The sequence below is a fragment of the Amblyomma maculatum genome, chromosome 11, assembly GCF_055883805.1.
Source record: "Amblyomma maculatum isolate TAMU_Amacu chromosome 11, ASM5588380v1, whole genome shotgun sequence".
NCBI classification, from domain to species: Eukaryota; Metazoa; Arthropoda; class Arachnida; order Ixodida; family Ixodidae; genus Amblyomma; species Amblyomma maculatum.
The window spans coordinates 116,835,208-116,862,895 of NC_139354.1; the positions used below are offsets into that span (position 1 = coordinate 116,835,208).

The window sequence follows — 27,688 nt, forward strand, 5'->3', positions numbered from 1 at the left end:
AGAAATTTTATCATGGAAATGGTGAAGAATTGACAGGTAAGTGCTGTAACTATGTTTACACGGGCGTACCTTTTCCCTATTCCTGTTTCTCATTGCAATGGCAGTAGGGCTAGCAGTAGCAGTATCGGCAGTTGCGCGTCACTAGAGAAACAAAACTTTATTGTCGGAAGCTGAGTTACGGGGTACCCTAGTGGAAGAGCCAAGTAGCCGTCAGCTGGTGGCTCGCTGTTTACGGCGCCTAGTTGTATGTATCGACGTACGTTACGTAGCACTGGGGGGTAAGTGGCCGTCAGCTGGTGGCTTGTGGCGACTTTTTCAGAGCGGTGCGCACGGCGCCCAGCTGTATGTCCTATCGGGGTTTGTGCTAAGGCAGCAGTAAAGGGGGGGGGGGGGGGGGGAAGGGAAGGAGGGAGGATGGAGTCTCCAACAATTTACAGCCCACGGCATCATCAGATGTGCCACCAGCTTTGCATTTGATGCGGCCATCTTCAGTGAATAGAGGCTTTGTCTGTGTACATTCATCTTTCATGGCCTTAATATTTAAATTGCCTGCACACCTCAAAGGGCAGTGAGACATTTCCAGTAATGCTGAGGATGACGCTTAAATCAGTTGCTCAAATTCAAGCAAGGTATCAAACTATTGCAAAGATGCATTCAAAAGACTTCTTGCTTCAAATAGAATACAGCCTGGTTCACTCCTGTGAATGCGTTCCGAATTTGCGTCCTGCGAGGGAAAATCAAAAGGTTCACATTCCAAAAAAAAAAAAAAAGCACCCAGCACGCAGGTGATAAATTCCCATTTTAGTTTTTGATCAATTCCATTTGGTATGCATTAGTTCAAGTCATTGAAAAAAAACAGCAGCAAGATTGGCTGAAAATACATTTTATCTGTGTTGCGTCAACAGACGCTTTGGCAAGAAAAAAGGAAACGCATGTCCCATAGATGTAAATACGTCAGCATTTTTTCCTAGTGACAATGAAGCAAAAAAAAAAAAAAAAGGAATGGTGCACTTGCGGTAAATTTCGCTGACCTTCCTGTGTTCCACTGTAACCTGGCGCTGACAATCCATGCATCCGATGGTAACGCAATATTATAAATAATTCAAAGGGATGTAAGCTCTCAATAAGTGTGGTCACGCGCGTTAATCTGACTGAAAACTAAGCCGACAGGCGAGAGCACAGTGAGCTGCTGCCAGGGACGTTACTCGTGATGGTGAGTTTTTGAGAAAAGAACAGCAGTGAAAACATTGCAAACTCTATTATGTATGAACATGGATAGGCTCCGATCGGAACGAGCCTTCACTGCTCAACTAATGGGCACGATAGTTACTTTTTTCAATTGTTTTGTGTGAGTGCCTGCCACCGCCAGCACCGCGTCGCATCGTTGCTGCCGTTGCTTGTAGCCAGCGAATGCCGAATTGGTGAACCTTCACAGGAGTTTCGAATGCGTGCTCGAGTGAAATGTGCCGAGCACACCCGCCGCGTCAGGCTCGTGAATGCCAAGAGCTTCCATCCATATTTTTTTCGCTCATTCTGAGAGGGAAATATATAAAAAGACATTTTTCCACTGCCTTCGCTGCTCGAGTAGCATGGTGCTGCCTAGTTTTCGTTCTCATGGCAGCGCAGAATTCAACGAGATATCACCTACAAGAAACCAGCTGTTTAGGCAAGAGTTTGCATGTGCATAGAACGTAGCTATACTTGCCAAAGCCATTTATGTAGAGAGACGCAGAGTTCCCCGAGGCAGAACAATAGCCAGAGCCTGTAGCAATAATTACTTTTTTGTAATACTTTGGAGTACTTTGACGAAAGCAAACATGCTGGTTTTGTAGATACTGTAGAAAATACAAAAATATGACAGAACATATATCTACTTATGAGCCCTTTTAGCTGTGAATTTATTGTTTGTCCAATCATCAAACCCCTACCCAGTGATAACACATCCGCTGCCAAAAACGGCCATTGTGTGCCAGCACCCTCAGTGGCCCTAACTCATTTTTCGCGAGCAACTTAAAGCATTAAATGCTGGATAATACACAAAACAACCAGCAGTTATTGTGTCACTATCTACGTAACCAAAAGGCAGAACAATGTGCTTAACAAGCATTTCGAAGCTCTTTTAAGGCGTTCTCTTTGCTGTAAACAATGTTTTTCATTGTAGCTTACATGCAAGGAGTTGTCAAATGTTGGTCACTTGTAAAAAGTGTTTGGCATTGATGCAGTGCAGTGCATGAAGTAAGCTGGCAAACATCAGCTTCTTGTTAATTACCTATAACGAGGTTGCAAACTCTACTTGACTTGTTTCTGTTTGCATGTGTTCGCAGAGAATATTGAAATGGAATTGGATACCCACCTTGCACATGGCGGAAGGGCAGGGAGAAGCAAGAGGTAAAGGCACTGAGGATTGAAACCCCTGTGTTTATCTGAATATTGCCTTCTGCTTTTGCTGTTATGTAAGAAGTGGTACCTGCAGCAGTCCCAAAGATGAGCTGCTTGGCAGCTGGCTAAGCCATGATGTTGTACAGCTGGGATACCTCTTTTGAAGGGCTTTTGGGGCCCCAGTGTTGAGTTTTACCTGTCTCTAAAGATTAGAAAAACATTGTTACAGGATGGAAAGCTAGTGAAGAAAGAGCATGACCGATGATGGGATGGGATGGTTTTTAATAATGGGAGCAGGCCTGGAGCAAGTGCTCATGCCTGTGCCACTGCTCGCTTCATCTTCATTGTCCTTAGCAATATTCAGTGTCGAAAAGAAATTGAAGATGTTGGTTACTTTCCTAAACTTGACTTGCTGCTCATTAATTAGATGTCTGCACATACTCTAACAGTGAGACGCCTTGTGACAAGGCCAATGTTGGGAGCATGCCCAATCCTTCCCTTAAAGCATGCCAATTTTCATGCTTCGGGTTGCTTCTTATTGGTCGTCAAGAATGTGCTTCTAGGTTCTTGTTGCACTACTGGCACCCCGCTGACTAATTGGCATGGTCAGGCGCGTCTCATGCACTTACCCGGGAGCTTTTATGCAATTATGATTATGCTGCCTTTAGCACTTTTAACCGCATCTTATTAAAAGGCCATATTAGGAAATAAAACAACAAATGCAGTGCTGTAAACAGCGCATTTCTAAAATGGTAATTTACTGTCTCCTTACATTTTAAGGGCCAGGTGAGAACTGTGGTCTCGATTTAGTACTTGGGATCTATATACAAGCAGAAACCATAAGTTAGTGTAACGTTGAGGAGAACAATAGAGAAATTCTCTGAACATTGCACCCACATTCCTTTCCCCGCTCTCCCCTTCCGGTTGGTCTGTTTTGTCTGTTGTATTCTGTTGTATAACACCCCCGAAAAATATTTCTGGCTAGGCCACTGGTACCAAGAATACTGTCACCAACTTGCCCAAGCTTCCTTATCTGCTAATTTGATTCAAATGTCGCAAAAAGCAGTTGTGCCTTTATGAGCCACCACACTCCATGCGTATCAATATGAATGGACACTGCCACAGTTCTCATGAATGTAGTTTTGCAATAGAGCTACATATTAAATGATCTACCAACAAGGAAAATGGTTGGTATATTTATTGCATCAGTTAAGGGGTCGTCACCAAACATACAGCACCTTAGAGAATTCGGCACCAGGTGTTTGCATAAGTGATAACTCATGGACATATGCAATTGATATCTCTAGCAAGTATGAGCAATACCCACACAGCTAGTTTTCTATATTTTGTTTTCATCTACAATATTACTGATTCATTGCTATTGTGTATAGGTGCTCCCCAGTGCATGCTCAAGTTTGCAACATCTTGTCTGCCTGTGCAAATATAAAGAAGCAGCGACGTGCAGACTGGAACTTTTTGTAATGAATGCGTTGCATGGGACAGTGTATTTATGCTAATGCACAGTACCGAAGATGTGCATTATCACAATGGTGTGCAAGTGGCCGAGCAAGGGAACAATAGGCACCTGCTCGCACTGGTGAGTCAGCAGAATGCCACTGCTGCAACAGTGCCTTGCAGCATGCCCCTGGCAATCAATAAGCAGCTACTCAGTGACAGAAAAATAGCATGCTTGTTGGTAACGAAGGACACGCATGGTCCTAGAGCCAGTCTCGTCACCTGGTGTGTTACCATGAGTGTGTGCATGATATGCTGCTGTGGAGTGGTCCAGTAAATTTTGTCCTTGATGGCAGACTTCTGTCCGTAACACTTAACAAGCCAGAAGGTAGACATGGACAGTACCTTTGTACATAGTGTAGGCACATGAAGTAAACATTCCACTGCATGATATTTTGTGCAGTCTGCTACACATAAGCATAGGGCTTTTCCTTCACTTCCTTTTATTACCTGTTTATATAGCTTGTGGTCATGGAAGTAAAAATATCATTACCAAGAGTATTTTCTTTTGCATTGCACGGCCAAATAAATCAACAGAAATAGGAAATGAGAGCTTCACTTCTTAATTTCAGTGTTGTAAATAGCGGCTAGTGACTCTATTTGCTAAAGATGCATTGCTTAGTGTGTTATTTGAGTGGCTGATTTTTGGGGTGCTCATTTCTTGATCTGAAGCTTTTCTAACTGCATTCAACTTTCTGGTTGGCTTTTAACTATTTGTATAATAATCTTCTAGTAACTGTGTTCTATTTGCTTCTTTTCGCACCCCAGGTTTTTATGTAACCCCCCTCACATAATACTCCAGTTGGAGCCTGTGAGGTATGTGAGTAAAAAGTTTATATCGAAGCATTTTTCGGGCATAATGCGAATATGTCGAAATTTCGACCGCAAAGATCGAAGACAGAGGTCATTACCGAAAAGTGATAGGGGCTCCAAGCGAGTGCTTTGTTCTTATATTAAGTGCTGAACGCAGTCACGTTTAAAGAGCGAATACGAAATTCCCGCAGACGCAGCCGTTTTTCACCTTGGGAGCAGTCACGTAAGCACCGATCGCACACGGGGGCTGATGGGTCTTATTGGGCGTGGTTCGTTCAGCTGCCCTCCGCATGTGCATACCGGCAAGAGCAATTTAGTGATTGTGTGGTTCTGTTTTGTTGCGCCATATTCACGAAGCGTTGACTGATTTTTGTTGTATATGTGGTGTCAGCAACAAAGTTGAATGCAGCGGCGGCAACCAACGGCTTATGCGATGCGTTTAGCAGCTAGAGGACGCTTTTGTCGGGCAGAATGCCAACGCGAAGCGGGCAAGCATTACCCAGTTCTTCCTTCAAAAATCATAAAGTTAAGTTTTTCCTGAGAGTTCTTTTCCGTTTATTACAAAAGCTCCCTTAGTGCAGTGGAGCGTTGACAGGCGTGACAGGCCGAGGGCCGCCAAAGCATTCCGCTCCGCGCTGTCGCGCTCAGGTTCTGGGTTTGTAGAAAATTTCGCGTATCACCCAGAAGCAGCTCGCTAGGCAGCCAATTGCAGAAGGCTTTGGGCTACTCAATTTCCGTCCTAGTTCTTTTTTCTTTTTTGTGAGCGAAGTTGGTTTTCCTAGTCCGATTTGAGTGAAGAACCTGCAGACGCTCACTTCGTCTGATCCGTGCATATATGAGTGCATCGAGACAATTCAGTAAAAGCTTGGTAGGGTAGTAAAGGAAAATAAATATGCTAGTGTGGGTAGATATTAATTTTCTAAAGAATAGCATATTAATTTTCTAAAGGAGCAAGAGGAAGTCATTGCTTCCATCGCAGTGTAGTAGCGCACCGCTGAGCTGTGACCTTTTTATTTTTTTTTTTACACGCGATGCGTTACAAAAACATTCATCACCGTTTTACCATACGTCATGCTGTTTAGTGTTAAAAGCTGGATATAGCATAATTGTACTCCCCCTGACTGGCCCAATTGACCTTCATTTCCCCAGCTAGGGAACTGGAGATTGCGGACGCTTTATTAATGTGTGGAGCTATCCACGGTAGCTAAGGAGTTCAGCTCGGCTCTGCTCTCCTCGTCTGAGTTTTTCTTCCTGTTTTGACATGTAAATAATGTATATAAAACTTCTTTGCCAGCTCTACCTGCTGCTCCCCGTCCGATGTCTTGTCCGCCTGATCACGCTACCCAGAACCTTGGCCCCGAACCTGATCGTATCAAGTGGATGGCTGCGGTGTAATGGTCTGCACCTCCAGTCCTGACTCTGGTACAGTAAGTGCACGGTCCTTCTCTTGGAACATTGCCAGGTTTTACAACTTGTAGATATTTGTAAGCTTCGGCAAATGAAGGGTGGTTTTAGAGGCAGATTGGTTTCCTCTAACCACATAGTGCAGGGACTTGCCATTGCTGCAGTAGTCATGGACTGAAAAAAGTTGCACAAACCGGAGCTGGTTTTAATCTTTGGGGAATTGGGCATTGACTGTGGGCCCATCCGCAGAAAACCAGAACTGATTAGGGCAATTGAGGACATCGGTGCGGACGCGGAGGAGATAGCAGAATGTTGGTAGCTTATTCAAGAAGAGTTAAAGAAGGCTGAGGAACAGGAGAAACTCAAAAAGGATCTTGAAGACGAGTAGAATGAAAGGGGGATCGAGAAAAAAACAGCTCGATCTGCAGTTAGCAGAGGCAAAATACACTGGGAGATACACACCAAACTCCGTTGTGAGTCAGGAAGCATCAAGTGTTAAAACAAAAAACCTCTTGCTACCGTACAAACTAGGAGAAGACATAGGGCTTTTTCTCGGAAAGTTCGAGTGGGCGTGTGAAAATGTTGAGTTATCATCCGAGTTTTGGCCCCAGAAACTGCTGACCATCCCATGTGAGGCAGCCCAAGTGCCTGCTCGGCTGACAAAAGAAGGAGCAGCCGACTATTATAAAGCAAAGGCAGCGCTTCTCAAAAAGTACCGCCTATCCCTCAGATGCGTTTTGCCGCCGTTTCAGGGAAACCAGGTAACAACGTAATCAGTTGTTTCCGCATTTCGCTTACAATCTAAAGGCAGACCTGACAGAATGGTAAAAGAGGAGAACAGGCTTTCGGAACTCATGACAAAGTAATAGAAATGAATAACGGCCTGGGGGGCGAGTTGGTGCATGATGGAATTGAACGGCGGCGCAGCACGGAAACGGACACAGACAAGAAGGGGACACCACATGCGCACACTACCAACTATTTATTAAACGGAAAGGTGGCATATTTATACGTCCATCTCAAGCATCAGACTCATCGCCACAGTCCGCTCCAAACCCAACACGTGAACGCCGAGCACCACCAACAGGAAATCAGACAAGATATTTCTAACCTCAGTAGATAAACTATCAAAAACGGGGAAAAAAAAAAAAAAAAAAAACATTTTTTTTTTTTTAAACAGAAGGCAGGCCATATCTCATAGCAAATGCAGTGTGGACCGAAAACAGCAGAGTAAGACATGAGAAGCGACCAGCCCGAACCTTAACAAATAAAAAATAAAACAATAAAACAATCGTAGCAAAAGCAGTCAAAGCAGTTAAGCAAAAGCAGTCAGAACCCTAAGCCAACAACAAAAGACGATCGTAGCAAAAGCAGAGTCAAAACAAAAGAAGCAAAAGCAGTCAAAAAAAAAAACTAGGCCAACAACAACAAAAGACGATCATAGCAAAAGCCGAGTCAAACAAAGGAAGCAAAAGCGGTCAAAATCCTCAACCAACACCAACATTCGTAGCTCAAGCAGAGTCAAAGAAATGAAGCAAAAGCAGTCAAACACAATCGTATACCAAAGTCAAAAAAAGGGGGAGCAAAAACAGTCAGGAAATTGTTGTTTTAGGCTGTTGTTTTAGGTTTGACCGCTGTTGTTTCTTTTGTTTTGACTCTGCTTTTGCTACTATCGTTTTATTTGCTTTTAGGTTCCTGGCTGTTCTTGCTCCCCCTTTTTTTGACTATGCCTTTGGTATAGAATTGCTTCATTTCTTTGACTCTCCTTGAGCTACGAATGTTGGTGTTGGTTGAGGTTTTTGACTGCTTTTGCTTCCTTTGTTTGACTCGGCTTTTGCTATGATCGTCTTTTGTTGTTGTTGGCCTAGTTTTTTTTTTCTTTTTACTGCTTTTGCTTCTTTTGTTTTGACTCTGCTTTTGCTACGATCGTCTTTTGTTGTTGGCTTAGGGTTCTGACTGCTTTTGCTTAACTGTTTTGACTCTGCTTTTGCTACGATTGTTTTATCGTTTTATTTTTTATTTGTTAGGGTTCGGGCTGGTCGCTTCTTATGTCTTACTATGCTGTTTTCGGTCCACACTGCATTTGCTATGAGATATGGCCTGCCTTCCGTTTAAAAAAAAAAAAAAGTTTTTTTTTTTTCCCCGTTTTTGATAGTTTATCTACTGAGGTCAGAAATATCTTGTCTGATTTCCTGTTGGTGGTGCTCGGCATTCACGTGTTGGGTTTGGAGCGGACTGTGGCGATGAGTCTGATGCTTGAGATGGACGTATAAATATGCCACCTTTCCGTTTAATAAATAGTTGGTAGTGTGCGCATGTGGTGTCCCCTTCTTGTCTGTGTCCGTTTCCGTGTTGTGCCGCCGTTCAATTCCTTAATAGAAGTGATCTTCCTGGAACAATTCTATAGCTGTCTAGGAGCAGAAACGTGTGTGTGGGTGCAAGACAGGCTGGGAAATAAAAGCTTAGAACGTGCAGCAGAGCTGGCCGAAGAATTTCGTGCTAGGTGGGAAACAGAGTGATCGCGTTCTCGGGGAAACCCTAAAGCAAACTAAAAGTTTCCGCGAACCCAGACTGGAAACCTAGCAAGCGGCACCTTGGAGCGAGACGAAAGCCACAGGGCAGTATCGAGTAACTACCCTAAAGTGACAGCCGACAAAGGGAAGGAAACAGAGAGAAAAATCAGTCTGTTTCCGATGCAACGAACCCGTTCACTTTGCCAACACATAGGAAGTTGGTTTTGTTCTCTTTGGCAGATGCAGATGAAAAAAGTATGCGCCTGCTAGAGCCATACCTAAAAGATGCAGGTTAATGGGAAGCATTGTCGGGTTCTGAGAGATTCCGCGGCCATCATGGACGTAATCCACCCAGCATACGTGAAGGCAGCTGACTTAACGGGGGATTGTGCATGTATTAAACAGGTTCCCGTAAAGAATAGCCCATGTGTGCCGGTCGCACGTGAATAGGCCCATTTGGCATTCTGGAAATAGAGGCAGCGGTATCACGGAACCTGCCAGAGCAGTTTCCGTACCTCTTTTCGAACAGGTCAGAGCAGATGCTGCAGGAGGAAGGTCGTAGCTTCGGTGACCGAGCCGTCCAAGCGCTCACTTGATTGAAAGCCCGCGAAATTGCAGCTGAACTCAGCCGAAAGAAGAATGAGCTTTCTCTCGCGATGGGCCAGGCAGTGGCAAACCAAGGTAGTGTCAGATTCTGGTGGAGTGGCTCAGGTCAGTGACAGAGAGGACTTAGAAGGCAGGGAATCGGGCACCGTGTCCCCGAATGAACCAAGGGAGATAGCGTCTATTGTAGTGCAGCCACGTGTGGAACCTTTGTTAGCTCTGGCGAAAGTCGATAGACGATGGCAGCCGAGCCGTAAAAGACATGGTAAAAATGAAGATAAATACAAAAAACATTTGTGGCGAACACCCTTCCTCTCAAGTGTGGCACAGCTTCACAAAGGCCAACCTAGAACGTCCCTAGCTAGGGTGGTTGCGGGAAAAAAAAAAAAAGAAAGCTGCGGAGAGTTGAGCGGCCGAGAAGGATAGAATGAGTATGGGAGAAGAATAGGAAATAATGAACGTACTGTATGCATGAAGTGCACATCATAGCCATCGTACAAAAATTTTGAAACCGAAGCAGCGATCTACGTATTCTAATTCTGTAGGAAACCATTTGGGAGTAGAAAAGAGCAACTTAATAAGATGTGCATGGTTCTTAAATGAACAATATGTATACAAATGGACGGTTGAATAGTTACAGTAATAAAGTGTTGTGCTAGAATTCTTTACAGCCGTGACCGCAATAAATATTACTCATATTGCTCTTAGCTTTAAGCTCTGGCATTGACAACTCTATCCAAAGAACCGACTGGTAGTGACAGGTTGCTTACAGCTGTTCATGAAAACATAGGCCATCATGATATTATTGCAAGCATATTTGCTCCTTTTTGTACTTGGTTATTACAAGCAAACTTAATTTTGGTCCCTATTCCTAGGGACGCTGCACCTCTTACAACACCCACTGTTCAGTCGCTTTCATTTAAGGTACAAACGTGCCACTGCTGCTTGGTACCTTGGATGAGGTTTTCAATGGGGTTACCTCTGATACCTAGCGATTGCTGTAATATTTATACCAACTACTGCAGTGAAAAAAAAAAAGGTAACACTGCATCACTGTAACTGCTGCATGCACCTTTAAACGTGCCTTAATTTTATTGCCTATTCTTATGGACACATGACCTCTTGCTATTGCTTTGTTCAGTAAGCAATCGTCTTTCATTGCTTCAATTTCTATCTCCACCACTTTCTTGTTGCTCCGGGTGTGATCATGTGATTTCATTGTTCAAATCGTATTGTTTTATCACATGTGAAGGATTTAGCCTATACATAGATGCTTTTTTTTTTTTTAGATGCGCATCGGGAGTGTTTTCTACATAGAAATGAATCGATTGAGTTGTATGACTGGCGCGAAAACAGACAGTTTGGCACCCCCAAAAGATCTGTGTCCTGGGGTTGGAAGGGGAATAAAGAAGAGGTTAATCAGTGAAAAAGCCTGCCTAAAAAGTTACAAAGATGACGCAAAAGCGAAATGCTGATCAGAGTGAGTGATTACTTCTGGTATCCCACTTCACTTGCTATGTGATGTGACTGTATATGAAGCACCTTAGTATATTTTGTGGTATACTCGCTGAAAATTGTGTAGACACTAAATTTTTCCTTGTTCAATTATTTTGAGTGACGCACAAATTGGATTAAAACGAAGTCATCCGCACATCTAATGCCCATAGACATTACATACGTGGATGACCCCATAATTGTGTTCATGCAATAGTTTGTCGAATATATTAATATATTAAAAGTCGCCTTTTTTACTGTTAACCGGAGTAATACATATGCTCCATATCATAGCATTATTTGCCTATAGTTTGTAACTGCTCTTTCTTAAATTGCATTCTACAAAGTATACGTGTGTCATCTTGTACATCTATTTAACTCGCGAACAATTTGCGATCGAATTCCTTTTATGATGTTGTTTCAGCTACAAATAACAAATAACAGTTGTGACAATATAGGTGGCTTTAGGTATAACGTGTAGCGCAGAAATCTTTAATATATGCGATGATATTTTTATTCACCGCATTGCCTAAACGAGCCTGTTTAAAGAGACGAAATGAAAACAAATATGCATGTCTTCGGACACGAACAGTAATCGTGGTGCCATCACCATTTTATTTTAATTAAGTTTTCCTATGTCGTGGGCTAATCTCTCGACATAAAGGAAAGGCCCTTAGGTTTGCAAGATGCGGCGTAGTTTTCCTGAAAAAAGAAAAAAAAAAAACGCCTATCACTAAAGAAAACACCGTTTTTTGTCATCTCAAAAAGTTGCACATTTGGCGGCCTCCTGCTTGCGCACTAAAATTTTGTCATCCATTGTTTTTTTACTCACCAAATCAACATAACTTTTATTTGTATCAGTTCAGTTCAGTTCAGTTCAGTCGTTCAGTCGTGTCCGACTCTTCGTGACCCTATTGACCATGTCACGCCACGCTTTCCGGTCTCTCACTATCTTCCTAGCATCACATAACTTAGTCTGCAGTGCCTCGAGGATGCCATCTAACCATCGCGTTCGCTGCCTACCCCTTCTCCGGCGACCCTCAACCTTTCCCAACATCAAATCTTTCTCCAGCGACTCCTCTCTTCTCATCAGATGACCAAAGTAGCTGAGCTTTAACTTTAGAATTTGACCCTCCAATGAGCAGTCAGGGTTTATGGTCGACAGTATCGACTGATTTGATCTTCTGGCAGTCCAAGGAACTCTCAAGAGTCTTCGCCAGCACCACAATTCAAACGCGTCAATTCTTCGGCGGTCAGCCTTTTTCACAGTCCAACTCTCGCATCCATACATCACAACTGGAAAGACCATAGCACGAGTTATACGGATCTTGGTTGACAGACTAATGTCTCTGCTCTTTACTAGGCGGTCAAGGCTAACCATTGCTCTCTTTCCCAGAAGCAGGCGTCTCCTAATTTCATGGCTGCAGTCTCCTTCCGAGGTAATCTTGGAGCCCAAGAAAAGAAAATCTGTCACAGCTTCCACTTCTTGTCCCTTGATGCTCCAGGACTTGATAGGGCAAGACGCCATGATCTTTGTCTTTTTAATGTTCAGTTTAAGCCCAAACTTCTCACTCTCTTCTTGTACGCGCATCAGAAGTCTCTTGAGTTCCGCTTCACTTTCTGCCATTAAAGTGGTATCATCCGCATATCTAAGGTTGTTGATACATTTTCCAGCAATCTTCACTCCAGCTGAAGACTCGTCCAGACCGGCTTTCCTCATGATGCACTCTGCATATAGGTTAAATAGGCAGGGCGACAGTATGCAGCCTTGCCTCACTCCTTTCTCAATCGGAAACCAATCAGTAAGACCATGCCCAGTTCTGACTGCGGCCTCTTGCCTTTCATACAGGTTCCTGAGGAGACAGATGAGGTGAATTGGAATTCCCATCTCTTGGAGAGCTTGCCACAATCTGCTGTGATCTACGCAGTCAAACGCTTTCGCATAATCAATAAAGCAGAAGTAGATGGGTTTCTGGAACTCTCTTGCTTTTTCCATGATCCAGCGAAGGTTGGCAACTTGGTCTCTAGTTCCTCTGCCCTTGCGAAACCCAGCTTGCACGTCCGGAAGCTCCCGATCCACATACTGCTGCAGCCTACCTTGGAGGATTTTCAACATCACCTTGCTAGCATGCGAAATAAGCGCGATCGTGCGGTAGTTGGAACAATCTTTGGCACTGCCTTTCTTTGGAATGGGGATGTAAACTGACCTCCTCCAATCCTGTGGCCACTGCAGGGTTGTCCAAATCTTCTGACATAATGTATGCAGAATGTTAACAGCGTCATGGTTGAGGTTTTGAAGCAACTCAGCTGGAATGCCATCAATTCCGCTAGCTTTGTTCTTAGCAAGGCTGGCTAAGGCCCATTCAACTTCACTCTTCAGGATGCCCGGCTCGAGATCAGTGATCACAACAGTCTTATGTTGGGTTTTCACATTCGGGTCCTTCTTGTACAGTTCTTCTGTGTATTCTTGCCACCTCTTATTTATCTCTGCGGCTTCAGTGAGGTCCTTGCCTTGTTTGTCCTTTATCACGCCCAGCTTAGCACAGAAGCTTCCTTTGATATCTTTGATTGTCTTATACAGAGCTCTTGTGTTCCTTAATTGGCTGTTGTCCTCAACTGCTTGGCACTGTATGTTCAGGAAGGCATTCTTATCTCTCCTTGCTATTTTCTGAAAATCCGCATTGAGAACCTTGTATCTTTCTCTTTCCCCTATAACTTTTGCCATCCTCCTTTCCTCAGCTATTTGCAAAGCCTCCTCAGATAACCAGATTGCTTTCTTGCACTTCTTTTGCTTTGTAACTACCTTAGTAGCAACTTCTTGTACTATATCGCGAACATCAGTCCACATCTCTTCGGGCTCTTTGTCTTCTAGGTCTAATTCTTGAAATTGATTCCTCACTTCCACAGCATATTCTAATGGAACTTGATCCAGATTATACCTGAAAGGCCTTCTAGTTTTCTGCGTTTTCCTCAATCGAAGCTTAATCTTGGCAACAAGAAGCTGATGATCGGTGCCACAATCGGCCCCAGGCCTTGTTTTTACTGCTTGTATAGCGCTTCTCCATCTCTGCCGGCAAATAATATAATCGATCTGATTCCTGTACAGACCGTCCGGTGAAGTCCATGTGTACAGGCGCCTCTTGTGCTGTTGAAAATGAGTATTCGCTATGGTCAGGTTGTTTTCTTGACAAAACTCTACTAGCCTCTGCCCGGCTTCATTTGGCTCACCAAGACCGAACTTGCCTGTAATTCCGGATATTTCTTCACTCCCTACCTTAGCATTCCAGTCTCCTATGAGAAAAATGACGTCTGATGATGGGGTGCGGTCTAAAAGGCATTGTAGGTCCGCATAAAATCTCTCAACGTCAGCTTCTTCAGCAGTAGTGGTCGGTGCATAGACTTGGATAACTGTTATGTTGAAAGGGTGACCTTGGATCCGAAGTGAAATCATTCGGTCGTTTTTGGGGTTGTACCCTAGCACTGCTTTGCCCATTCTTCTGTTTACTATGAGAGCGACCCCATTCCTTCTCTTGGATTCGTGCCCACAATAAAAGACATAATGGTCGCCGGAGTTAAATTCTCCTATTCCGGTCCACTTGAGCTCGCTGATACCCAAGATATCAATGTTCAATCTGTCCATTTCTCGCTTGACGATATAAGAAGTATTAAAAGCTTGTTTCATTGATTCAGTTGATTTAGTAAAAAATTGCAAACTTTGCTTCAGGACTAACGCGCTACAAAAATGTTAATTTTCGGCCTTACATACTGGCGTAATGCGTTACGTTATTTGCACTAAAACATTCTGTGTTTATTACGCAGGTTATATTGTTAATTTAAGGCAGAATCTGGAGCTCTATGCTGGTATGTGTGTTCTTTGTAACGCCTCCAAAATTATTATGCTGGAAAGAGATTTGCTTATGATTATAATTATAAAAAATTACACATTGAAAAATGACCTTCAAAATTATATGAAGGAAAGAAGCCAACAGTCGGCGAGGCCGAGGAAAGCGTTGGGGCTGGCACTTTTATGTCTTTTTTTTTTATGTTTACTTGGATAATCACAGAAATTATTAATGTAATCTGATTAGGGGAAAGATAATTAAACACAAAGTAGAAGAAAAAACAACGTGCCGATGGTGGGAACCGAACCCACGACCTCCGAATATCGCGTCCGGTGCTCTTCCAACTGAGCTACATCGGCCGCTGTCCCCCCTGCTACTTTCTTGGGTATTTATGTTTTCTGTATACGAACCTTGAGAGTGTTCACCGGCGCCAACCTCAACCATAGCGGTGGACGTGGAACATCCTTTGTTACCGCCAGCGTCACATAGAACGTGATCAAGAGCAAGGGCGAAAGCTGTGCTAGAACCCTGTTACGTTACCTATGGCTTCAAGACTGCCAGAACCGAGACCCCCGTACGCTACAAGCAGATCAATTAAGGGGAAATGAGGGTGCTCATTATAATACATGAAGGAAAGAAGCCAACAGTCGGCGAGGCCGAGGAAAGCGTTGGGGATGGTACTTTTATGTCTTTTTTTTTTTTTTAATGCTTACTTGGATAATCACAGAAATTATTAATGTAATCTGATTAGGGGAAAGATAATTAAACACAAAGTAGAAGAAAAAACAATGTGCCGATGGTGGGAACCGAACCCACGACCTCCGAATATCGCAATTATCCAAGTAAACATTAAAAAAATAGAAGACATAAAAGTACCATCCCCAACGCTTTCCTCGGCCTCGCCGACTGTTGGCTTCTTTCCTTCATGTATTATAACGAGCACCCTCATTCCCCTTTAATTGATCTGCTTGTAGCGTACAGGGGTCTCGGTTCTGGCAGTCTTGAAGCCATAGGTAGCGTAAGAGGGTTCTAGCACAGCTTTCGCCCTCGCTCTTGATCACGTTCTATGTGACGCTGGCGGTAACAAAGGACGTTCCACGTCCGCCGCTATGGTTGAGGGTGGCGCTGGTGAACACTCTCAAGGTTCGTATACAGACAACATAAATACCCAAGAAAGTAGCAGGGGGGACAGCGGCCGATGTAGCTCAGTTGGAAGAGCACCGGACGCAATATTTGGAGGTGTTGGGTTCAGTTCGCACCATCGGCACGTTGTTTTTTCTTCTACTTCGTGTTTAATTATCTTTCCCCTAATCAGATTACATTAATAATTTCTGTGATTATCCGAGTAAACATTAAAAAAAAAATACATAAAAGTACCATCCCCAACGCTTTCCTCGGCCTCGCCGACTGTTGGCTTCTTTCCTTCATGTATTATAACGAGCACCCTCATTTCCCCTTCAAGATTATAGTATTGTTAGTTATGGTCAAAGCAGAGGAATGGAATACAATATTAATAAACTTGATTGAATACTACTGCACCTAGCAATAAAAAAAGAGTGCAGGACAGAGAAAAAGTTCAGCCTTCACTTGCGTTCTGTCATGAATTTGACAGAAATAGCGAATAATTCAATTTTAAGCTATATTAAGTCTTTGCCGACAAGCAGAAAAAGGGTTTATAAGCTCTGACAAGGCTTTAAATTTTACTTAAGGTAAAATGTAACTAAATTCAGCAAATACTAAATTGAAGATTTGATGCCTACTCCATGAGGGAGCCATATAAGCACATTTATAGAATAAAAACAGGCATTTTTATGTTTCTAATAATTCATTTTGCAGAATTGAATATATTTACTGACTCGTATTAACAAAGTAGTTTGCATTGTTTCCAGAGATTTTGATACAAATCGATGTTGCGGCAGTTTCTTCAATTCTAATCAGTTTTCCTTATTTTACCATTTTTTAAAATTTTGCCCGATTTTAATATAATATGCAGAAAAAAACAAATCTAGAGCTTAAAATTTTTTTAGAAATAAAGAATGGAACCTAGATAATCTAGAGATAGTTTCAGTGCCACAATATTATTGGATCTTGCAAGAATGCAGACTGAATTTGGCCATTATCAGGACAAGCACTCGGTTTAGTATTCAACGTTATATTTTTAAACAATATAACGCAACACATTTTAGTCCGTGATATTTTTGAGGCACTGAAGATTCTTGACCGAGATTTGAATGAAAATCGAATATGATCCTTTTTTTATTTGCAGCAAATTTACACTTTACTGCTGTTTTCGAATTTTGGGCAATTTTGATAAGTTGTGGAGAACACACCTAGCGGTCTGGAGCTCCAAAAATTGCTTGGAATTAAGAACATGTGTTAGGAAGTGAAAACATTTAGTGCAACCAACCTAAGCATCATATTCCAGTATATAAGATTCAAAATGAATATTTTTGCAGCCCATTGCTCTTGAAGCAAAGTTTGCGATTTTTTAATAACTCAACTTCAAAAACAAGACTGGTTTCTAATAGTGTTTGTAAATGTAAAACCTGCATATATTTAGTGAGTAAAACATAGTAGATGACAAAATCGTGGTATCCAAACTTGCAACATTTTGAAATGGCAAAAACAGCGTTTATTTTCTACCTCTAAAGATATACCGTACAATTTTTTTGTTTTCAAGGAAACTACGCCATATCTTGCAAAGCTAAGGTTAATTCCTTTGTTTCTGATATTTGCCCATCACATACAAAAATTTAATTGGAAACTAAAGATGGTCATGGGACCTCGATTATAATTCTTATCTAAGGCACCCATATATACGCTGTGGGAAAGCCGCTATCAAGGGCTTATTTTTAAAATTACATATTTCGAACGGTTGTGCCATCTAAGAAAATTTGAAAGCTAGGCGCACCTTCGGTGTCTCCAGCCCTCACTTTCTGTTACAGCTGCACTTGCGAAGCTGAATTAATACGTTGAGTACTTTATTTTAGCCACGTATATTGCGCTGTTGCATGTCAATTTTAAGATAGGCTGCAGTGACGCGATTCTCGTAGTATTTGTAAGTGAAATCTGTAAAGCTTACAAATCTACCCATTAATATGCTCTCATGCAGGTTTTATGCACAGTACATTACACCTGCTGTGCCCGATAGCTTGAGACAAGGGTTAGAAATAAACCATTGGAAACAGGCGATGGAAACCGGGGGTGCATTGCTGGCAGCCACTTTGCACAGCGCAGTACATTTTTATTTTCTGCATAGGAAAGTGAGGTTATTTGCTCCAAGTACTAAATATTCACTTTAGACAATAAATAGGACTTAGAGTCGGTGAGCACATTCGGAAACCCGTTTTGATATTTGCGGTTAGAAACCTCATGTGTACCTTTTTTTCCGTCTGCAGAAAAATTCCGGGTTATGTAGATACCGAAACCGTTACCAGCCCATTCGCGCACCTCAATTGCGCTGCTCTCAACATGATTTTGAGCGGACGAAACAACCTGCCGCTATGATGGCTGGCCCCATGCATGAGTAAGGGCGATATGCTGGCAATGGTCGCTTCACGTCGGCCCTTTGGCACACATGAAGGTGCGAGTTACAGTGAGCGCGCTGAACTTTGCAATGCGGATAATGACTACAAAGCGGTAAGGATATAAATGAGTGTGAAATGGGTTTTACTGAGGGTTCAACGGAATATAGTCCTCTGTAAGCTGCACGGCGATAGCACAGGAACACAGTCCGTCTAGGCACAAACCAGCGAGCTCGAGCAGCGCAGCGGCACGTCGTTGTTCTCTTCCTCGTGCTTCGTGACATCTGCTCTTCGTTTACTACAATTTCCCCGGGAGCGAAGAGGAGCCACCCTGGCGACCTATGGCGAGGGCAAGACGAGCGGGTCGTAGTATGTTTTGAGGCGACTCACGTGCACAGTTTCGCGGCCGCAATGACGCATGTCCGAAGAGGGAGTGAGTGGCTCCACGATATAATTTACAGGGGAGGTTTGGTGAACGATGCGGTAGGGGCCGTGGTATTCAGTTCGAAATTTCGATGACAATCCCGGTGGGGTGCCAGGAACCCAGAGCCAAACGAGGGACCCTGTAGGGAAAACATGTGGCGTCTGATCTTTGTCGTGACGATGCTTTTGGTGGTCTTGAGATTCCAATGTTAAACTGCGGGCCAGCTGGCGACATTCCTCCGCATACTTTGCAGCGTCAGAAAGTGGAGTCCACTCGGAGGAGTCTGGTCGATATGGTAATATAGTGTCCATCGTGGACAAAGCCTCACGCCCATAAAGGAGGAAGAAAGGGCTAAATCCAGTGGTTGACTGCGTGGCGGTGTTGTAAGCGTACGTCACTAAAGGAAGAACAGCGTCCTAGTTAGTCTGATCGGCAGCAACGTACATCGTGAGCATATTTCCGAGAGTACGATTGAAGCGCTGTCAGCCCGTTAGTTTGAGGGTGATAGGCTGTGGTGGTTCGATGTATGATGCGACATTCGGCCAGTAGAGCTTCAACGACATTGGAAAGGAAGACTCGGCCTCTGTCACTAAGCAGCTCACGCGGCACGCCGTGGCAAAGGATAAAATGATGAAGCAAGAACAGGGCAACCTCACGGGCAGTAGCGGCAGGAAGGGCAGCGGTCTCCGCATATCGGGTGAGGTGGTCGATGCCGACCATAATCCAGCGGTTCCCAGAGACCGTGCGGGGAAGTGGCCCGTAAAGATCAACGCCAATGCGATCAAATGGACGGGCCGGGCATGGAAGGGGTTGTAAGAGGCCAGAAGCACGAGGTGTGGATGGCTTGCGGCGCTGACAGGCGATGCAGGAGCGGACGTATTCGCGAATATAACCGTACATTCCGCGCCAATAGTAGCGTTGAGAAATTCTTTGAAACGTCGTGACTACACCAGGATGGGCACACTGAGGGTCGGCATGGAAAGAGGCGCAAATTTCATGTCGTAAATGGCGGGGAATGACGAGAACCCACCGTCGACCATCAGTCATATCATTGCGGCGGTAGAGAAGACCGTCTCGTAGGGCAAAGTGTGGTGCTTGACGGCGTAAAGTCCGAGAAGGCGCAGCATTGGGAGAAGTGGACACGATGTCGATAAGAGATGCGAGCCACGGGTCTTTGCGCTGCTCCACAGGCATATCGGCGATGGTTAGAGTCGAGAGGACGGGATCAGCCGCCGTGGAGCAAGCAGGTTCGTTGGATAGGGGAGAACGAGACAGAGTGTCGGCGTCCATGTGTTTACGGCCAGAACGATATACAACTCGAATGTCAAATTCCTGAAGGCGGAGGGCCCATCTTGCGAGGCGGCCGGACGGGTCTTTAAGAGAGGACAGCCAACATAACGCGTGGTGGTCCGTGACGACTCAAACTGGCGACCGTACAGGTAGGGTCTGAATTTCGTTAGTGCCCACACAATTGCCAAACACTCTTTTTCTGTAACTGAGTAGTTGCATTCAGCTTTAGAGAGAACACGACTCGCGTAGGCGACGACGTATTTGTGAAAGCCGTTTTTTCGTTGAGCCAAGACAGCTCCGAGGCCAATGCCACTCGCATCACTATGGACCTCAGTGGGTGCTGTCGGGTCGTAGTGGCGAAGGATTGGTGGCGATGTCAAAAGATGGCGCAATGCGGTGAACGTTCGTCGCACTTGGCTGACGAATCACTTAACTCACTGTTTCTCCCGAGTAGCTTCGTCAGGGGTGCAATAATAGAAGCAAAGTTCCGTATGAAGCGTCGAAAATACGAGCACAGACCTATGAAGCTTCGAAGTTGCTTGAATAAGAACGGTTTAGGAAACTCTGCGACTGCGCGCAGCTTGGCCGGATCAGGACGAACACCTTCCTTAGAGACGATGTGACCCGAAATTGTCAACTGCTGGGCACCGAAGTGCCACTTCTTAAGATTCAATTGTAGGCCAGCGTCAGTAAGACAAACCAAAACTTGCCGCAAGCGCTCTAGGTGCGTAGCGAAGTCAGTGGAAAAGACAACAATGTCGTCCAAGTAGCAGAGGCAGATGTGCCACTTGAACTTCCGCAAGATGTTATCCATCATTCTCTCGAATGTGGCGGGCACATTGCACAGGCCGTAGGGCATCACATTAAATTCATAAAGGCCATCCAGCATCACAAATGCGGTCTTAATCTCTGTCACAGGCGGCCATCGGTACTTGCCAGTAACCGGAACGTAAATCAAGGGGTGAAAAGTACTCGGCACCTTGGAGGGAATCAAGAGCTCGTCTATACGCGGCAGGGGGTAATTGTCCTTGTGGGTAATTTTGTTCAGGCACCGGTAGTCAACACAAAAGCGAACTGAGCCATCTTTCTTCTTTACTAGCACCACTGGTGAAGACCAGGGGCTTTGAGATGGACGGATCACACCACGTTGTAGCATGTCCTCAACTTGCTCATTGATCACGCGACGCTCTGCCGCTGACACACGATAGGGGCGCTGTCGAAAAGGCGTTAGAGCCAGTCTAAATATGATGTGCGACTGTGGAAGTGCGGCCGAGAGGTGTGTGGGCGGCGTCGGACGCGGAGCAAACCGTCTGTAAAAGGGCCGCAAGCTGCGTTCGGTAGGTGGAAGGAAGGGCGTCATCGATGGCGGTTCGGAAGAAGTCGTCTGGCAACGAATCAGGCGTCGATCAGACTGCAGAGCATCGATGTAGTTACATTTGGTCTTGGAGGCATCCAGGTCAGACAGAAGGTGGGCTGGTTCAATGGAACTGGGAGATTCCCCCGTAGCAAAGTAATCAGGTGCGGAGACGGATTGTAGATGAGTAGCTTCGTGAAGCCACCGTGAACATTGAGAACAGCAGACGACAGCGGCAGGTGCTTGCGGTGGATGAAGGATGCAGACGGCGTAAATAGAACACTAACGGCTGACACGGCAGGACACGAAAGAGGCACAAGGGCACAAGCTTCTGGAGCTATGTCGACATCTTCAGCGATGGTAAGCTTTTGAGGACACACTGAACGGTTGTCGTCGTGCAGTACGTCGCACAGTGCAGAAAATTCCACTTCAGCTCGGGCGCAATCGATCACGGCGTTATTTTTAGACGAAGTCCCATCTAAGGATCACATCGTGAGAACAAGACGACAAAACTGCGAACTCGACACTGTATAAAAGACCTTCAATGACGACACGCGCTGTACATGCTGCTAAAGGTGCAATCCTCTCTTCGCTGGCAGTGCGGAGCGAAAAACCGTTAAATGGCGTTGTAACTTTTCGTAATCGTCGGCAAAGTCGCTCATGAATCACAGACACTGCAGCACCTGTATCGACCAGCGCATGTACAGGCAGACCATCGCTAGAGATGACTATAACGTTCGGGGGCGAAATATGAGGCCTTGAGCTTTTCGCAGAGCAAGCAGTTCTCGCCTCAAGAACCGCGGAACTTAGTTTCCCTCATCAGCAGGGGGTGGTCGCCGGCACATTGGTGACAGTGACCTGCGACGTGGAGAAGGAGAACGATGGGTCGTGTACGAACGCTGTTCGGCGGCGTATGCAGGTGAAGACGGAGCAGAATGAAGCAGCGGTGGGGAGTACTTCGAAGACGCAGGCTCGGGACGCGCAGCCATGCGGCGACGGCGCCGACGGGCCACGTGTCCAGGGCAACCACAGTAGTAACTTGGGCGATTGTCCGAAGTGTGCTACGGGTTGTAATAGCGCGGAGTCGCAGGATGAAGCGGTGTATAGCGTAGGACAGGCTGCACGGGTGGTAACGGCTCAGGCGGAGGCCGCGTAGGTCAAAGGGGCTGGGACAGAAGGTTGGCTATATTGTAGTGGTGCTCCGACGTATGTCAAGGGAGCGACAGCAGGAGCTTCAGGAAGCGTGGGAAGTACTGTGACCTGTTCGCGGATGACCTGCTGCAACTTTGGAACCAAAGGAGGGGAAGCGTCAGGACGATGGGGAACGAGGGATGTATTTTCGGGGTTTCCTATTGTACTGGGGAACAAAATACAGACGTGAGGGTTCTTTATCGCAAATAATGAAACGTGGTTTGTGCCGGTACTCTTCAAAGTAGCAACACCATTTAATGTGTAAGTCATTAATCAGTAACTTAGGTAAATAATGTCAATTAAGGATTCCAAAGAAAACCTTTTCTGTGGCGCTCAAGGTAGCTTCCAGCGATATGTATCTGGTTTCCTTCCCCTGCCTCAGAAATGTCTTTTTTCCCCCTTGGATCAAATTTGCTTACACAAGCAGTATATGTGTAAAAATATATCATCCGATGACTACATCACCACTGATCCCACTGAAGGTCCTTATATTTGCTTGAGTGACAGCCTTTTATCACTTTAACAGGCTAGAAAATTCACATGAATACGGAATGAAGGCTGATATTTTCTTTCGTATATTTTCTAGGATGCCTGAGGAGAGGCAGCGTGTACCTGAGTGACGTCCTCTCCAGGAAGACCGCGGCAGCAGTCAAGCGATGGCTCGTAACAGTGAAGTAATGGGACTGCAGGCACAATGAGCAGGGAAACGTGACATCTTCAACTCAGCCTAGAAGCTGAATGCCAGAATAAATTGCTGTGAAGCCTCACAAACTTAGTAAGCTGTAAGTGCCATTTTTTTATTCGGAGGGCTTTGAGCCTTTCGAATATTTAAGAAAGACCAATAAAAAGTGCTGTTTAAACCTACATTTGTCGATGCACAGGCTTTTTTAAGCTACATACGTATGGGTTGCTTTTCACCTGCCCGGAGAACAGCACTGCTGATGCCACAAAGTTAGAGCCCGCTTGGAGGAGAAGATGCGCATCTCAAAATGCTGCCGCAGCGCTAATTTTCAGCAACAATAGCACTGCGCACGCTTTAATGGGTAAACGATAGGCCATGGATGAGTAGATCACTAATTACACATGGATAGGCCACTGGGCAGCGTGTAGTGCCGAAGTAGTTGGGCCATGTGGGTAAGCCAGCGCCCATGCATGACCCTAGCGTGGCAGTAGGCTGGTCAAGTCGGCAATACTCATTGGCCCGAGGTCTACTGCCGATGGTGGATAAACCACCTGCCAGCGGGTACCACCAACAAGGTTGGGCCATGTGTGGGTAAGCCATGGCCCATGCATGACCCAAGTGCGGCAGTAGGTTGGCCAAGTCTGCAAGCCATGGCCCATGCATGACCCTAGCGCGGCGGTAGGCTGGCCAAGTCGGCCATACTCGTTGGCCCGAGGTCGATTGCCAATGATTGGCCATTCTTAGGCCATTGTCAATCCCCGACCTCGGGCTGAGGTTGGTCGCCTAGGTTGGCCCGGTGAGTTTCAGTCGGCCATATTGCCAAGGGCCGAGCGCGGGCCAACCATAGGTTTGCCGCTTGGGATAGCTTCGCTGGTTGTAGCTCCCTCTTCTCCACCCGTCGAGCCGCGCGTCGTCATTGGCTAGGTCCCATAGAGGATGCTAGAATTTTCTGGCTGATTCCAGTCCGATGAATCACCGTCCTCCCCGGGCAATGGAAAAGAGGGTGACGGCAACGCGTACAAAGCTACGCGCTCTCCCGCGTGGGGAAGGGGGCTTTCTCTACATGCTTTCCACGCGACGCCGCGCGGGCCTCGCGCCGTGCCGGCTTGATGAAAATGGGCGCCGATTTCGTGACAGTCGCATTACCTCACCGACTTGAACTTGTGCAGTGTGCAAAATGGCTCCATTCTGCACAGCTAGTACACTGCAAGTCATGTACTTTGCGCTGTAGCCTGGCGAGTCACAGCGACCATCCCCTGCCAGGTCTGTTGTTGTCCCTACAAGCTCACTAGCAAGTTCTGCTTGCCTTTGCTGAAAAAGCTGCAAAGCAGGAGATGTTTATTTTAGAGTCTACAAACTTGCAGTCATGTGATTGCCTTAATGCATATTAGGATGAGGGGGGCAGGTTTCAAATGCTGCATTGCTTTTCACTTTTCTCACAGCACATTTACTAAAAAAAAATATTGCAAAAATTATGCCTTCAGTACTAGAGCATGCAGCTGGTCTATTAAACATGTAGCCAAAGGCGACAGAGATGTGCAGTAGCAGGTGCATTGCACTGCAATGCCTCCGCTGTTGCATATGTGCTGCATTTTGTATGTTTTATATGTTGCATTGTAGCTTCAAGTTGTTGTCATGAAAGGATGCGACATCTAGTTATCGAGTTAATGACATATACTTTGACTTGAATGTTGTATGAGAGATATCCTTATTGTCAAACCTCATTTCTGGCAGGTAGCAAGTATGCCCGTTGGTAGTTGTAGTAGGTCCTCTCTGTGATGCCTTGCACCCCAATGGATTGCAGGAACCGAAGAACTGAAGCTATACCGCAGCCAGAGAACAAGATGCCTGCAGCCAGGAGGACATTTCTTGCTGCTTTTCCTTCAACCAGTGGTTGGCTTTTTCAGAGGAAAGAATGCTGCAGTGAGCATGTCCCCTTCACAGTCACAAGGCTTCCCGCTATGCTAAAGTAAAGGGTTCTTGTTTGCCCGCACATTGTTCAGGTCTCAAGAAGCCGCCGCAGGCAACCCTCGAACACAAGGAATTTTCGCTCTTTGTAGAGGGGTTCCTCAATCGCTGACTGGGCCGTTTCATCCTGATGGTCGCTGCAAAAGAAGTGCAGTGATGTCAGCGATTGGTGCCATGTGATTGTTAATATTATGAACTAATACGTAGCAGCCGTGGATGTTCATCTCGGAATGTCTTGGCTGTAAAATGTGCTAAATAAAGCTGCTGTCAAAGTTTATAGTAGGTATGCATTTTTTTTTTTCATTCTATCAACAGGGAACAGAAAAAAGGCCATGGCAAATTAGGTACACTTTAGGGCTACGCAACGTATATTTTTTTCACAACAGAATCAAATATCCTTGTGCATCTTAGTGACTTGTTCAAATATTTGTGCAAAATTAAACTTCAAAGTGCATGTGATGGCTCCGTAGTAGCTCTAAAGACAGCACTAATGTACACTAGGCAGACACAGCATGACCATATTATGTAAGGAAAAATTGCCCTTTTGCTACCTGACGCAACTGTGAATAACCTAACACCACGTCCGAGATTAGTGGTGTGCAAGGTAAGTATGAGGCATGGTCTCTATAGACTCATCAAGGCAATATTTGTTGACCCATTGTGAGTATTACCACATCCTTAATCATGTCAAGCCATGCATGAGAGTTATGAACGCTATCATTCGAATGGACTGTGTCACAGGGAGGGTATATTTGCAGGTTTGAATGAGTGAATATGTGACACATAGGTGACGTATTTCGTCAAGTTTTCTTTTTTTTTTTTTTTTGCCTAATGAACAGTGCTTAAATGACAAATTTTCTTGCCTGCCATAGACAGCAAATGTACAAAAGTGGATGAAAGAAGTTCTAACGAGCGGCCAGTGATAGCAGTAACTGGCCAGTGATAGCAGCCTGCCACCGATTTCTCTGGTGGCAGGCTTCTCTGTTTAAACCTTGGTGCTGACTAGAGATTTAAATCCAATAGACACCTGTGTGCCTGGAAAAATTTCATATATTTAAAATTATTCGCAAGCACCCCATCTACGTTTAATGTAATCAATCATATAGCTCTTTAATACATTTTCACAACACTACATCTTTATCAATAATGACTTACCAACAGAATGGCACTCCCACATTGTGTTGCCACAGTATGCGTGCGAGTAGTTGAAGGCCCCGCTGGTGATTCTTCCTGCAGACAGATATTCATAATTATAATGATGGTTGCAGATTTGAAATTTTTCATGCTTTCATTTTCAGGTGCTGTATAGAGAACTGCCCGTAACAAAATGCAAACATTGTCAACTTGCTACACATACACAAATATTCTGAAAGTGGAGAACTGATATGACTAAAAAATTTGCACAGACAAGCTGTAGTTTGTGGAGTTTCAAGAGCCCTGAAAAATTTGGAGGCATGTTAGCAGCACAAACAAAAGACACAGTGCAGGACAGTCGACTAATACACTATTCCATGAACCAATCCAGCAGCTCATTATTTTTGAACGTCGGGTCTCCCATGTTAATCCAGTTAATATATGTGCTCCGAGTTTCTTTTTTTGGTGTGCCAGTGCACACCAAAGCCTTGCATCATCCACTAAACAAAATTAACTATTTTAACTCCAAAATAATCTCATCTATACAGGAAGAGCTACATTTTAATTGCTTCCAGAAGGTGCCTCAAGCGATGATCGATCTTGTGCATGGAAGCAGACATAACATTTGCACTAATTTGCATAGCTTACTTACTCGGGCAATAGAGCCATCATATGCAATATAATACAAAGCTGTTCAGTACAGTTGAAAATTAAGTGTGTACATATGTCAAAACACTTGCATCATCCACTGGACAAAATGAACTATCCAAAATATTCTCACCTCTACAGGAAGAGCTGTGGTATTTGGATCACCTCCGGTAGGTGCCTGAAGCAATGGTTGAACACGTAACTAACTGCATGAAAGCATAATGACATAGCAACAGTTGTGCTAGTTTATATAGCTTCTAGCAATAGAGCCATCATATATGCGTGCAACATATTCCAAAGTTATATATGTGGCATAAATATTCATAAATATAAATATAAAAGTATATATACATTGTTATTAATACCATGATAACAGTACTAACCTGCCCAGAGGAAACCTGTGTAGTGCTGAGGTCTTTCGGGCTTCCTGGCGATGATGGTTTGCCATGCTAGGAAAAGAAAGGAAATTTGTGCGTAATCAACATTGTGTTAATGGCAGTTTTATTATTCTGCACATGAATGAGAATGAAAGGAGACAAAAGTCTGCAAGTGCAAGGTCATTGGGATACCTTCTTTTTTTTTTTTATCTACATACCACATGTTATTTTTCCTTCCACTTGGTATTTAATGATCTTTCTGCCTAAAATCGTTACAGGACTAATTCTGATCAATATCACCACAAAAGTATTTAAAAAAAACCTACATTTACCTTGGACTCGACTGTTGGCTCCTTTCATTAATTGTATCATAACGAGCCAATTTCCCCTTCAATTTTCCGCTTCATGAATGAGAAAGACATGCATATACAGGTGTTAAAAGGCAAAGATCAAGAGCAGACTAAACGCACTGTAAAATAAGCATATCTTTAGGTGGATGGGGGGTGGGGGAGGGGGGGATGCAGTTGATCTGT

The 27,688-nt window shown here is 44.6% G+C and overlaps 2 long non-coding RNA genes across 3 annotated transcripts; one reads left to right on the top strand and one right to left on the bottom strand.

Annotated features, from left to right (window-relative positions):
- Positions 1–408: 408 nt before the first annotated feature.
- Positions 409–23,210, top strand: LOC146174811 (uncharacterized). Of its 2 annotated transcripts, none has more exons than XR_014701989.1 (4): positions 409–2,388; positions 6,002–6,134; positions 10,517–10,707; positions 22,933–23,210. It is a non-coding gene; the product is annotated as an uncharacterized LOC146174811 (long non-coding RNA). The 2 variants fall into 2 exon arrangements; XR_014701990.1 differs by having other exon boundaries at positions 6,002–6,129.
- Positions 23,211–25,046: 1,836 nt separating this feature from the next.
- LOC146174812 (uncharacterized) lies at positions 25,047–27,024 on the bottom strand. The gene is made up of 3 exons (XR_014702396.1): positions 26,912–27,024; positions 26,152–26,226; positions 25,047–25,133 (listed from the first exon to the last, which is right to left on the bottom strand). It is a non-coding gene; the product is annotated as an uncharacterized LOC146174812 (long non-coding RNA).
- Positions 27,025–27,688: the final 664 nt, after the last annotated feature.